We start from the raw sequence: 15,269 nt of genomic DNA, 5'->3' as shown, positions 1-15,269 counted from the left end.
TTTATTCTGCAACTTGTTTGGACAAAATATGCAACTGTTCTACACCTTAGCTTCCCAAACTTTCAGATAAAATCAGTGCTATTTATGAGACCTTTTGATCACTACCTATGCAGTAAGTCATATTCAATATTAATATTAAACAAAACGAAATCAAAAGTAGTATTAAGGAAGCTCCTCAGCCATGTTGAATTTCATTTTAATATATTCTTAGTCTGTCTTGTTGTAATTCTGCTGCTTGGATAAAAAGGCAAAGCCATAGCCTGGGAAACACAGCTTTTGACTCCATTTAACGGTCTAGCTCAGCTACAGTGCTCTCACCTACAGTTTTCTGGAACTGCTTCTAGTGGTGTGTTGGGTCCTCCTAATTTACTATATTTCTGTTTTCAAGCAAACACAGAGTTAAGCCACAGCTATCGCTATTTCTGGGGACCTGTCTTATGGAAGAAATTGGGTTTGTCTGTTCATTTTCCCTGTCCCTCACTGATACAGAAGTCACGAGTCAGTAACAGGGGGTTTTTTTCCTTCCTTGTGGCTTCAAAACTCAACAGCAAGAAATCTGAAAAATAACATGAAACATAAGATTTCCATTCTGCAGGCCTAGAAAACACAAACATGTATGAAATGCCACAAGCAGACTCCTGTCTAGGTTGGGCAGTGGGGACACATGTAGCTTCATGAGTCCCACCATTGTCAGTTGTCACTAGAATGAAAGGCAAAGTAAGACTTTATGTCATCTCTTTTGTATATTTATTGCAGCACTGGGACATGCAAATGCAAATATTAGCTATTTTGAAGTTCATCGCATAGACATGGGCCTGCCTTAGAAAAACAGTTCTCAGCAAGGTAAAAGAGTGAATACACTTTTTCTTCTCTCTTTGCTTTCATGGCCAGGATGCAGGTGACACATTTAGAACTGTCTGATTTATTACAAATGTCTGTAAATAATATTTTTGTGTACAGCTGTCCTACTGTGAAAGGAATGCTGCTGAGTGGCTAGCCTTGGTGATTGTTTTAGCATCCAAAACCCCTTTCTTTTTAACATATGGAAAGAAGCGCAACGTGGAAGCTGCAGCAAAAATAGCACAGTGGATTTGGTAGGTCTTTCTGTAGGAAATAATTAGCAGATCTACCCTTAGCTTCCTCCTACATTTTAAACTGTGACACTAGAAAAGGAGGAGCTTTAATTGGTACTGCCATGTTCAGCTGCAGGGAAAGAGTAGCCAGACCATGCCTGCTTCTCCTTAACAATGCCTTTTGAGAGCATCAGAAGTGAAGCAGACTTCTCGGGAGAACTGCAGATCAACTCACAATTTATCGAACAGATACTTCCTCAGTGGTCAGTAGAAAAAATCTGCCCAAAATTTGGCAAGGCAGGACATATCCCTTGCCTGAGAGCAGCCTCCTTTATCTCCCACTCTGTCCCTGTAGAGCCCATGCAGCCCTTCCTCCCTTCCTCCCCCAGTTAATTCCATTAGTACAAAAAGTAACACAACACCCACACTCACAGATTTTGAAAAGTCTAGGAACTTCTGCTTCATAAGAGGTTTGTTGGCGATTAAAAAAAAAACAAACTACCGACTTCCAGACTAGTAGTTAATATGTTCAGTTTGCCTTTGCAAACAGATTACCAGAGGTTCAGGACTCTTTGCTGCGTTTAATTTGTGCTTTGCAAGACAAATGACCTGATTCCGGCTTCTGCTTTTTATTTTCTGCCGATACTTCAGTAAAATTCAAAATGACTCCATCTCTAGCTAATCTTTCAATTATTTCAGGCAGCACTGCCTTTATGCGATTTTGAAATTTTTATGATGACAAAGAGAGTTTGTTCAGAAATATTTCAAATGTTGTAATCTAAACTATTAGGAAAATAAAAATCCAGAGCCATGGCTCATCTTTGGAAGCTAATAGGAACAATACAGGTTTTGCTCCAAGAAATGCTCTTGAGACTGTCCAGACCATTGCTGCTGAGTGACTGAGGGGAAAGGGAAGAGAGGGAAGAAGTAGGGAATAGACAACTCATTAACAGCTGGTGACTTCTCATTTAACAAAAACACAAAGGAGAAAAGTTGTTATGAAGCAGAGATAAAAAAAAAAAAGAAGTAAAAAAAAAAAGACAATTCCTCATATTACGTCTGGTGAACCAAGTGGGAAATCTCAACACCCACGGCCTGGGATCAGCTCCAGGAGGGAAACCTTAGACCACTACGTCAACTTCTTACAGTAAACATGTTTTGCACGTTTATACAGTTCAGCTGAAATTAAAAAAAAAAAAAAAGTAGAAGGAGAGAGAGCGAGAAAGGAACAATGGCTCTCAAATGGTTTGTGGGAGCCTGAAGCATCAAGACAATCTGCCTACACTGGAGTGAATGGTTTTACCAACAGTACCCACACATGGGGGACCCTGGCAAGCAGGCGGGATGCCGTCTCCTGTCAGCGTGCACTGAAGGAGCAAGGGCTGATCCACCACAAAAGTTTCCATTGTACTCCTGCCACATCTGCAGCAGCCCGCCTGGTCCGGGGCCTGAGGCAACTCCCTCCTGGCCGTCGGCCAACCAAAGTACACCAGAGCAATTTATACCTTTCCAAAATGCAAATAATTCAAATTACAGACATAACACAAAGTTGAAGCAGACACATTTCAGGCATTCCCGTTAAAGTTTACTCTCTGGAATTACCGTACCCAAATGGGCAGTTGTTATACAGGGAAGGGGGGAGATGAAGGCAGGAGAGGAAGGACAGGAAGAGGCTGGGAGGAAAATGGAGAAAGGAGAAAATGGCTTTTGCAAAGGTCTTTTCATTTCATTTCATTTCATTTCATTTCATTTTTATTTCATTTCATTTCACTATTTACAGTTACCATGTAATAAGAACTTTCTACTCCAAACCAAATGCCTGGCTTTGTTTTGGTGTTTTGAAGATTTATAGTGCAATATTTTGAACAGAAAGACATCTTTTTATATGTCTAAAAGGTTGTGTCAAGTTTTTGCACTGGGTTTGTTTTATTTTGTGGGTTTTTTTACAAAAGGGAAATAAAACCAAAACATCCACACACAGAACCACAGGGCAAAAGCCCTGCAGAATGGGGTGCTCCGTCAGTGCCAGCACTAGCAGCTGACCTAACAAAGCCAAGGCTTCACCCAGGGACCTGTTCTGAGGGCTGGGAGAGCTACTCTTGTATGCCTACTCCTCTGAAAAGGCAGTGCAGGAGTGCAGCAGTGCCAAGGGAGCAAGAAAACTCCTGTTTTGCAACAGGGTCTCCAACCGCAGCCAGGTTTGGTCTCCAACTGCAGCCGGGTTCGGCGCTGCACTGACAGACGGCCATCAGCACTGAAGACGCTGGGTTTTGTCAGGAAACCTGACATTTACAGACCGATCACTGTTATTTATAGCCATCCCTGCTTCGGGTGCACTTCACCACCAGCTGCTTTGGCCTTTTTTCTTCCAGCACTGTGACACTCAGAGCACCTGGGATTGCTAATGATGAAAATACTGCAAACCTAACATGTTACGTGAGATGAATTTTCAGCTTTGCAAAACAAACATGCAGTTTTAACATGCTATGGCTGAATTGTGAATGGGCCTTTGTAGTCTGCTCTTATCAACCGCTTGATCCAGCGTTAAAGGAAACTGTGCACAAGTCCAGAAGTAAAAATACTCTAATTCATCAGGGAATTCCCTGCAGCATGAGTCACTGAACGGCTTCCCCGCCACACCCAGCTACAAGATTTATGCATAAAAAGGCACTGTAGAGGCCTTTTTTAACACAGAAGCAGTGCTAAAAATTAGTTTTGTAAATCTATCGGCATCACTTATTCACACATAGAACCTAGCAAATAACGACATATGGATTTTCTTCATGGAGGAGCAATACAGACATCCATGAAGAGTTTCCAAAGAAATTTTCCTACCTTCTTCCCCTCCTTGTTGCCCATCAGGACAGATCCCCAAGGTTTCCAGGGCTGGGTTTACCTTCATATCCCAAGGAACTGCAAGCACAGTGTCAGTGGTCTGCAAGCTCACACTAGTCAAACCACCAACATAACTTTCATTACAGACTGATGGATGGCAGAAAGGGGAAAGAATATACAGTACTGAAAAAAACCCAAGCCTGAAAATGTAGGAGGGTATAACATCTGGCAAGCACTTAAACCTTGCCTCTATGAAATGGGCATAATGGGAGTATTCAGATATATTTAAGTGTTTTCACTTTAATACAGGAGGTTAAAACAGTCTATATTCTTTAGTAGTCCTATGTTCACTTGAGATACAAGATGAATAGACACTATCTAGGATTTCACTGCCTATACACAGTGTGCATTACATATTCTTCCAACCTGTGGCTCAACAGAGTTTGCCTGCACTGGCTGGACTGTAAATCAGTATTTACATTCATATACTGCAAGTAAGATGGTGAAACTAGCTCTACTCTCCTAAAGGAATACACTATTTGATTAACGTGTTGTGAGATTACCTAAACAATAATGCCTATATTACACCCCAGATTACTTTAATGTGTCCGCAACAGACAGGGCACAGATGCAATGCAGAATGATTATACAGCATAATTTTGAGGTGTTCTACAAAGATATCAGGCCTTATTCAAATCCTTTAGGAGTGAAGGATTTGCAAGTTTTCAATTTGCACGCCAACCTCTTTTCCTTGGGAAGTATACTCACGGCACTGAGATGACTGATCTGTGAACATATCCAGAAGGAAAGGATGGGTTTCTAGTCAGAAAAGAGGATGAATACTCAGGCAAAATCTTGGCATTCAGACTTAAGTGTCATCCAGTTTTGTGCAGAGATGCTATCAGCTTACAGGAGGAGGGCAAGTTGGCCCAGGTCTGCACCTGGACTGGCAATGAAAGAGGCAAAGAGGTGTCTCCATTGCTTGGAGGAGAGCACTTCCCATGCCAATCCTGGGCACAATCCACTGGCGCTGTCTCACCTGCTAGCCAACACACATTGGCATCAGTATACTAGTGTTGGATTTTGCTCCAGAGGCAGCTGCCCTTTGGATCTGGGGATGCCACAAGGAGCCAGGGCACTTTTCTAGGCTGAACTTGCAGGATCTCTTGCTGTGAACATTTCCCAAGCTGGACACTAGCAAGCCAAATAATCTGTGGGTAGGAGTCAATGCCCATGTTTATACACTGGTGTACATTTTAAACACATTCACAATGGACAAGCTATAAGGATGAACCAGTACCAGACAAGCAGTCTGCCATGGGATGTACAGGGAAGACGGGGAAGGAAGAAAGGAAGAAAACATTCACAAATGCAGAGGGAGCACAGAATAAGTATCTGCAACGTAAGTGACCAGGGCCTGCCTTTCAATGGCACCTTACCCTCCTGAGATCTGAAGTCTCTTTGGGCTCTGCTAGGAGGGAAATGCCTCCCAGCCCTGCATGTGCGCAGAGCCACCTCCAGAGCAGCTCCACCTCCTGCTGCCGGTCCTGCTGGTGCCATGGCCTGCCTGCTGCCTGGCATCTCATCCCCATCTGCCTTTCCAGGCACCCTGATCTCCCCTTTGCTCTTCCACTACTTTTGCTATGAGACCACACAGTTGGTCTGATTTTTGTCTACTATATTTCCCTCTTCCTTGTCAGGAAGATCCCAGCTGTTGTTCTCTGCCCTCCTCACAGCCTACTGTCCTGCTACAGTGACTTCCTCCTTAGCTTTGCTCCCCATTCCTGGCATGTCTTCTGCCATGCATCAGCCCATGCACAGCAGGGTTCATGCATAACTGACTTATTCATATTTCCATATCAGAGCTGCTATATTTGTTTATCTCCTCACAAGCATTTTTGCAGCATATGGATTTTGCCCATTCCTTCCGCTATACATTTTTGCAGTATTGAGCTGAATATTACGTAGTCTTAGGTGTGTCTGTCATGCATGCAATGCTTTCAAGTTGCTTTTTGTCTCTTTTTTCATTAACAACAAAAAAGTTGTGCAACAACCAGGTGATAAAAATTCAGTACAAACTGTATCTTACATTGCTTTGGCATCTGTGCCAGACATAATCTTCCTCTCTGGTTGTTCAGCTGTGTGAGCCAAAAGCTGAAGGACTAACAATGCCTAAACAGTGATCATCTTTAGTTGCTTTTACCACACTATGTCTAACAGACTTAATTTTTCTGAGTTCAAGTGTTTGCAAGTGAACTGTAATTTTAGTCTAGGTAACTGAAAGGAGGTACTGCACTGACAACTGACTAATCAGGATTCAACTGGAGCCAAAACCATTGGAATGACTTGCCAGATCCTATATTCAGCAGAATGGAAGCTCGTTATGTGATTTGTGCTCTCTGGCACCTCCCCCATTCAAATTACTGTTGGTCCAAGAGTTTTATTTAATAACTCTCAGTGAGTCCAAGTCTGAAGCACTCAACTTCCAAGAAAAACTGCAGCATGACATCTCCGCAAAATCTCTCTAGTGCAGTAAGGCTGAACCAAGCACACCCAACACAGCCTCTCACCAGCAGTTTGTGACAATACTTCACTCTGACTTTGGTTACATTCATGTCATCTCCTTGTCTTTACAATTTTATTTGCCTCTGGGAACATCTAGCAGGCTGAAGCTATGACTTTGCAGCTGAAACTGAGTAGAATATTCCTAGTCCATCTTCTTCACTCTAATCTGTTTCATATTTTTGTCAGAGACTGATGGAGTAGCAAATCTCACAGCCAGTTTAAACCAAGTTCCAAATTTTCCTACCATGAACAATTCCTTTTCTTCTGTGCTTGACAGCAACACCAACACCTGTACTACAGCTACTCCTACTTCCTGCTAAACTTAAGCTGTAAGTTTGATCCAAATGCTTTCAATTCTTCCTTCTTAACTATTTTTTAAAACACAAACTCTTCAATTTATCTATAGGGCTACCTCATCTTCCAGAGACATCCCATTACAGCAACCCCTCATGACTTCTTAGCAGAGTCTAAACTGTAAGCTTTTGAAAAGCATTTTTATTTTTTCCATCTCACTGTCCCCTTCATGTCCCTTTTCTTGTTACTCTTGTCCAAGAAGGTTGGGCTCAATCCTTGAGGTCCCTCCTCCTCTCCTTTAATTATCTGCCTTGACATTATCTTCCCTACAACAAGGCACACCTTGGGAATGCCTTCTCTCTATATCCCTCTCTTAAATGTTGTACTTGCTTCCACATTGCTCTTGAAGGTGTGATCTTACTCCCTCAACAGAACGAAAAGGAACACGCTCCTCTTCCCTCAGCTCCTCCAGCTTTTCCTGTGATACCCACCTGAGACATGAGCCAACTCTTAATGATGTCAGGGAAGTAAAAGACAATGAGTTGTGCTTTTCCAAAATATGTAGATGTTCCCTCAAAAACTCTTCAGAACTTTGGAGGTATCCCCTTGTATTGGTTTATGTGGCAAGGTTTTGGCAGCAGTGGGGCTGCAGGGGCTCTGTGAGAAGATGCCAGAAGCTGCCCCCAGGTCAGACAGAGACAGATCCAGCTGGCTCCAAGATGGACTTGCTGCCGGCCAAAGCTGAGTCTACCAGCAAAGCTGGTGGTATATCTCTGGCAACACATTTAAGAAGGGGTAAAAAACACTGCACAGCAGCTATGAGAAAGAGGAGTGGGTATATATGAGAGAGACATCAACGTTGCTGAAGGAGGAGGAGGTGCTCCAGCCACCTGTGCAGAGATTCCCCTGCAGCCCATAGAGAAAACTGTGATGAAGCAGGTTGTCCCTTGCAGTCCATGGAAACAACCACACCGGAGCAGATATCTACCCTGCAGTCCATACAGAGCCCTCATTCTTGAAGTAAGCTCTTGACAGGACCTGACTGTGAAGAGGAGCACATGCAGAAGCAGAGTTTCTGGCACGAACTGCAGCTGTAAGGGACTACATTGGAGCGGCCTGCTCCTTAAGAACTGAACCTTGTGGAAAAGACTTACACTGGAGCAGTTCATGAAGGACTGTCTCCCATGGGACGGACCCATGCTGGAGCACAAAAACACCGTAGGGAAAAAGAGGCAGAAAAGAATTGTTATGGACTGAACACAGCTCCAATTCCTGTACCCCTGAGTCACTCAAGAGGAAGCGGTAGAAATCAAGTGTGAAGGAGTAAAGTTGAGATTGTGAAGGAAGGAGGGGGTAAAGGTGGTTTTCAGTTTTGCCTTCATTCCTTACTATCCTACTCCACTATTAATTGGCAATAAATTATCTTCCCCAAGCAGATTCTGTTTTGCCTGTGACAGTAATTCCTTACTATCCTACTCCACTATTAATTGGCAATAAATTATCTTCCCCAAGCAGATTCTGTTTTGCCTGTGACAGTAACCGGTAAGCAACGTCCCTGTCTTTATCTCAACCCACGAGTTTCCACATCTTATTTTCTCCCCTTCTGTCCTTGTTCTGTTGAGGAGGGGAAGTGAGAGATCAATTTGATGAGTACTTGGCAGCCAGCCAGCCAAGGTCAACTCACCACATTCCTTTCCTCTACTGTCTTTAGGCATTTCATTAGACGCTCAGCTTTCTGGTAAGGGCTGTGAATTCCTGCGTGTTTGGACAGAGGGTCCTACTGGAACAATAACAATAAAAACTATCTGAAATCTTGTGCTAGTTATAGAATTACAGAGACAAAGCTTTGCACAGATACAGCTGCTTGAAGCCACTTAGTCTGACAAAGACATGAAAGAAAAAACTTCATGCATTCAGTCACAGTTTCTATAATTACTAAAAAATTAGGATTACTCAGACAAGTAACTTTTAACTAGAGACCATATAGATATTTCTTTTTTCTCTGTTGTCCACAGTAAGTGTGATTGATTGCTCTCATTCTTCACTATGAAAGCAACACCCTGGATGAGGCTTGTTGCCACTGATACCATCTCATACCATATGGCTGCTGTCCCGCTCTGTCTTTGCCATTCCTTTGACTAAAGAGCCAGGAAAAACTGAAACACGCTGACATACCCTACGAGCTGCATCACTGCTCCTGCATGCACGTGAAAGGGTTCCACCATCAAATGACTCCACCACCATTTGATGACGCTATTGGCCCAAGGATATCTGTTTCTGGTCAGTGGCCAGAAACCCCTTCAGCTATCAATACGTCTCTAGGAAATAGGTTCAAGTGACCTTCACATGAACTCCATGCTCCCAACTTGTATGCCTTTGAAGTTTCCAGCTTATCTAGTTTCCAGAATTTTTAACCTTACTGCTCATGAGTCAGCGTGCAACTGCTTACTGCCAACTGGAATGTGTGTCCTGAACTTGGGATAAATAGACAGATAAAGACAAAATTATGTAGTATCTGTCCATCTGACTAGAGGGGGAAAGGGAGTTTTGCCACTTGCTTATTTATTATGTGAGCTACAGTATGATTACCAGTGTGAAATATGACCCCTTTTTGGCCTGTTGCCCCCCAAACTGTGACTGCTGCTGGCAATGGAAAGAGCAATGGAAAGATCTCTGAGAATGTAAGATCTTTTACCAAATGGGGCTCTGCCAAGACTTGGGTCACCCGTCTCCACATCACATCACCTCACGTTAAAACAGACTCCAACCCCTGAGCTCCAAAGTGCAGCTAGGTCAAATCGAAAAGCCCACATGCTTCCCCAACGCATCTGTTCCATCCACATGGCACTCAAATGTTTCGTCAACGTATCACTTTCCAGAACTTTTTATAAGTTGTCCTGAAGGCAAAATACTGCATTTGAGTTACGTACCACAGAAGAAGGCAACTTTTGCTCACACAACATATGGGAAACAGAACTGAATTTCTCAGACTGACATTTGTACCTTAAAGCAGCAAATGATTGACTCTAATCTTTGTCAGAGATAGTTAATTTTGAGAGGAACAAAAACCCTGTGAAATGCTTGAGCGAACACTTAAGATCATCCAGCTTCCTTATTTTCCATACTGCATTTAGTCTGTGCAAACATTCAGCTGACCAATCTTGACCACACATCTAAGGGGAAGCAAACTGTAAATTTTCCCATCTGAAATACTTACACAAAAGCATGATTTCCTTTGGCATACACACCAAAAAGTTTGGTGATTTCACCCATCAATCTTTCATCTGCTCTACCTATTACCATGCCACATCAGTACCTTCATGTTCTAAGAACAGTACCTGTTCCAGCAGAGGAACAGTTTTGGCACAAAAATCCACTTCATAAAATAAAAATAACAGTAGAATTAATAGTTTGAAGCAATAATTAAGTCTGAAAAACTCTTTAATTTATTTGAAAATAGTAAAAGAAAAATCCATAGAGGAAACGTTGCTTAGGTGCTGTATATTTCTCTGTCTTACAGGAACTTAAGTTTCAAAGGTTTTGGGCACATTATCTGTGGATAGTACGCAATTAGGTTACAGAGTTTGTAGGTGCTAGGAACACTGAAGACCGAGTAATTAACAGCAGGTTTAAAACTACTCAAGTCCATAAACCTGGAGTTACTTAGAGATACAGTGTCATAAATTGTGAATCCTAGTTCTTCAAAGAGAGTGATGTACCTACAGGAAGGGGCGTTTGTCGCAAGGAAGCTCAAGTGTGGGCCTTTGACCTGGACAAAATGGCCTAGAATCAGAATTTCAATGTCAGTGTTATTTGAGAAACTAACCCGTATCAATGTTGAATGTTACATTTATTATCTTTTGGTCTTTAAAACTCTTGCCTTAATGTCTGTTCACTAACTACAAAAGCAAATAAATTAATATGGAACTCTAACAATTCAACTGAATGATAATTAATAAAAATACACCAAATATCCATTTCTTCCCAGAGACTGCAACTTGCTAATAATGAAGATTTCAGTCCATTTAATCTGATCTCTTAGGTATGTCTAGACTTGGCTAAATCCGTGAAGTCCAGAAATACTTGAGGTAGTTACAATGCCAAAACAATTCTAGCTCCTTTTCAAGCAAAGAGTGATTTTTGGGATAGTGTAATGTTTTCAGATTTTAGGGCAAGACTCTTTCTAAACTCCAGAATACCTTGGGCAACTCCACAGCATCTAGAATGTGCCAGTAAGACAAACCCATAACTTTCTTGTGCTCTGGTGCTTGGGATATTGGCTTTCTGCCTCATCAGTGAGCTTTCATTCGTCAGTTACAGAAAACATTTTGTGAACTGAGTAAAGAGAAACTAGGATTTTTCCATTGCACTCAGTTTTATAGATCAGTAATCATAATCTGATATACTAGGAGTCAGCAGTCTGGTCATTTCTGTTAGGCCTTCATGTTGCTTTGTGTTTTGCCTTCAAAAAACTGAAAACAAATACACAGTGCTTGCAGAAGCTGTTACCAAAAAAAAAAGTAGCTGACATAAACAGTTCCTAAAACATACTCTCCAAACACCTCTGCCTTTTCTGAACTTCCCTCGAGATTTTTGCAGGCCAGTAAATTTATAATCTAGAAAAAAATGAAAAGTTTTAAAAAGATAAGTAAATAAATCAGTATCTTTTGTTATAATTCCAGATCAAGATCTGTACACTTGCAGACGCTTGCATTAAGACAGGAAACATTTTGTCCCTCCTAGCCGAACACCTTCCATAGCTAACAAACATCAACTTCTTTTCATCTGCTTTTTTAGCTAAAATGCACACCTTGCCACCACAGTGAATGCCAGTGTACAGACATCAAGAACCACTGCCAGTAAGAAGCTGAAAGCTTTTTCAGAAAGCACAAATTCTTCTAATGAAAACCAGATTGGTTTGGACATCCTAAACCTAGCATCCAACAACTACAACATGCAGACTCCCAAGTGCCTTTTGTAACTTAGGAAGAGAAAAGCATGACTACAGAGAGAGACAAAGTGAAAGAAGAAAAACACTTACTAGTGTAATTGGTAAGAGACATAGTCACCATGGGACTCTCCAGTGTTAGAAAATTCTGAATTGAATTTAAAGCACATTCAGCATTCACATATTTACCACTGTTAGGTTTCTTGGACAATTGTTTTATACCATCGCTCATTACAGGAAAATATGGTCTGGTGTTCAAGCAGTAAAACATTGACCAAAATCCCATAAAATAAGGACTCGTTTCAGCACACGAGAACTTTTTCATGGTACTGTAAAAAGCTTGGGCAAATTTTAGTCCACTTCTGAACAGACTCATTATTTATCCAAAGGGGTGCCTCCTGCCTGAGCACTGAACCACACTGTGAGGAGTTCTCCTGTCAGAGGAAGTCCTGCCAGCAGTCCTCCTGTGGTCCTTTCAGTGCACCTTGCCTTTATCTCTCAGCTGTCTCATTCCTCCTCTGGAGATGTAGAGTTGCAGGGATGCAAAGTATGTTTTGCTCTGTTTCATATGCTTCTCAGCTGAAAAGAAGTCAGTAAGGGGTTAAGCTGAAAGCATCAAACTGCTGCCTCCCCAGCTGAAGGATTGATTTGATCATTCTTCAGGGATTCCCTCTTGTATGAGTCACTATGCAGACAGACTCCCCACGCAAGGGGGCCAGGGTAATGTCATTCCTCCAGAGATTACAACAGCTGAGGGCTAGCCCTGAAGATGGAAAGCTCGGGACTCATGCTTGGAAAAACATTCAGCAGACCACAATGCACTAGGCAGACTTAAAGAAATTATTCAGACAGAAGGGGGAGGAGGAGCAAGGGGAAATGCAAACAAAAAGTGTTCTCAAACTCTTTGCATTAACTAATTAAGTACACAGATTAGCATGAATTAGATGAGCTTCCAGAGACTGCCTCCCGGCTGGGGGACTCTGCCTGAGTGAGGACTGAAGACATGAGCTCATGCACTGTAATATTTAAATTTTATATAAAAGACACATTCTCTTTATGAGTGCAATGATTACTTAGTAAAAGTTGTGTTTGGCTGCTACCCACTAGGAACATTATTAACATTTCAAATTCAAAACCAAAAGTGGTAACAGTAGCAAAACTAATGAATGTCTCCAGCTAATCACAAAAGTTCATAACCAGCTTTTTAAGAGAAAGAAAAGCTATGCTGATGTTCCCTTTCTTGACCTACTTTCATAGATGTGCAAGAGCTGAAAGGGAATGAAGCAGCGTGTGCTGATTTACAAAAGTGAAGGTTGGTAATGCTTACTCATTTGACGTTAAATACAGTGACTCCGCTCAAAAATTGTGCCAGAGCAGTCTGCCACTAAAACAATGATGCATCATGTTTGTCTGTTTGCTCCAATGCATCAAGCTGTGTTAGAAAACATAGCACAGAACTCATCACAGAAGCTCTAGGAATTGTTCAGTCCACATCAACTGCCAACTTTGCCTTTTGTGTGCCATGCCTAGTGACACAATTGCAGCTCCTGGAGATGCTGTACACTCTCAACTTTAAAGGCTCAGCCTGCAATTTATCTTCCACAAAACAGTACTGCTCTGCAACTGCAACAAATCTACTATGTGACTACTAAAACCAGGCAGGGCAGTTTCAGATCTGATCTTTCAATACTGACTTAATGATCTTAATTACTCTTCAATGACAGCAGCTTCACAGACTGACTACTGAAGGGTTGCCCCCGACTCCATGGCAGGAAGGAAAGTGCAGGGGGATCTCCAGTGGTGCTTTCCTGTAGAAGAGACACTCCTGCACTGATCCATACTGCCAATCCATGCAGCAAAGGAGTTCACTCCAGGAGTTTTTCAGGGTGACAGGCTAGGCTTTCTGATAATTTTCTTCCTCATCAGCACACTATGTAGCAGTACACTTCCACACCTCTCACAATGTCGCTTAAACAAATTATTTTCTACCTATATGCTGCCTTTGTGCATCCTCAAACTCCTTTTGCTTAGAGAGGTATCTGTCTGTTTAAGAGGTAGGAGGCTGGCGCTGTTTTGCATTTTTGTAATTTAAGGCTATATAGCAAACATCCTGCTTTTGGCATACTTAACACTAAGGGAGACAGGGTCCAGATCCACATTGTCATAGCTGCTGGTGGGTGAGTAGCATTACCATCATAATCTTTTGGGAGGTGATACTTCAAAACTTGTCCAATTCAGTAAAGAAAGAGGATAGAAAATAAGTATGAAGGAACAGACCCTTTAACATGGTTTCCCTCCTGTAATGAGACAGACTGAGGACTTTGCTCCTGACATGCCACACTAACCCACTTCTGTGCAGCAAAGGAAGTCACGTTCCTCCCTCCCCTCACACTATGCAAAGAGCAGAGTTAGGGTTTTTTTTTTAATTGCAATACCACCTTATTTCCTTTTTTAGGAGAAAAAGGGTATTCTGCATATCTCAGCTACAGCCCAACCATGCGTATTGTGGTGCATGGGTCTCACAACAATGGCACTGACTGGCTTTTGTCAAAGAGCTGGGGTGTTACCTCTGCCCTGTGTGCACTTTTGGTCTCTTAAACCTCATTAACCCAGGATGTGGCCATAGAACTTCAGGGAAGCCTTCTGCTCTTCCCCTGAGCCCAAAGACTCAGATACCTTCCTTTCCAGAGCCTCCTCTGCTCATCCCGCCATCCCTTCCTGCAGCCCAGTTTCCTGAGCTGGCGACAGCAGCTGCAGGCAGAACAGCACAGGAACGTCATGGACATGGAGGGCTAAACAGGCGCAGTGTCAAAGCTGGTGCTGGCAGCCTAAGGATCGCCCAAGACTGTTTAAAGTTCAGGGGGGGGTGTTCAGCTGGCAGCTGAGGAATCCGTGGCTTGTGCCAGCACCACGGAAACCCTTTCCAAAACAAGATTCAAAAGTACCCTTAACGATCTCATTTCAGAGCCTGACTTTGACTCACAGCTCTGCTTCCACTATCTTTTCCTGACGGGGCATTCGTGTGCATTACGCATTTTCACCCTGTGACCCCTGCTTCAGCCCATCCAGGCACCCTTCCCCAGGAGGACCAGTTTCACCACCAATGCGCTGCATGAGCAGCACTGGGTGAGGGGGGAGTCATGTTCAGTCCTCCCCAAGTCCTCAAGGTTAACCAGAAACACCTCATTCAAATGAATGCAAGTGTGCTGCAAGCCCTCCTCAGCCAGCAGATTCGAAGTGCCTGTGGTCTCAGCTGCCACAGAAGGAGACACACACGCACACATATCACCAGCAACACCACTCCCTCTTCCAGAAGGTTTACAAAAAGGTTTAACAAGGTGCACCACCTTGCAGGTTTTATCAGGACATGCCACCAGAGGCTTCAAACACTTTTCACAGGTCCTACTTGGTACAGCCATGGTTTTCTACAAAAACAAATGCCAAATATCGACCTTCAATACCGTTATTGTCTGTCTGCAACTACACCTGCCATGGTGCAAAACCCCAGCACTAGGCATGGCTCAGGTTATTTTCACAGCTTCGTTCAGTAACAT

General features: G+C 42.7%; 1 protein-coding gene across 7 annotated transcripts in view; it reads right to left on the bottom strand.

The window, feature by feature from the left end:
- NFATC1 (nuclear factor of activated T cells 1) overlaps positions 1 to 15,269 on the bottom strand; it is a 119,970-nt gene that overhangs the window by 48,100 nt on the left and 56,601 nt on the right. The gene's annotated exons all lie outside the window — the stretch shown is intronic.

This window comes from Phaenicophaeus curvirostris, chromosome 3 (genome assembly GCF_032191515.1).
Source record: "Phaenicophaeus curvirostris isolate KB17595 chromosome 3, BPBGC_Pcur_1.0, whole genome shotgun sequence".
Lineage (NCBI taxonomy): Eukaryota > Metazoa > Chordata > Aves > Cuculiformes > Cuculidae > Phaenicophaeus > Phaenicophaeus curvirostris.
This window is presented reverse-complemented; position numbering and strand designations above follow the sequence as displayed.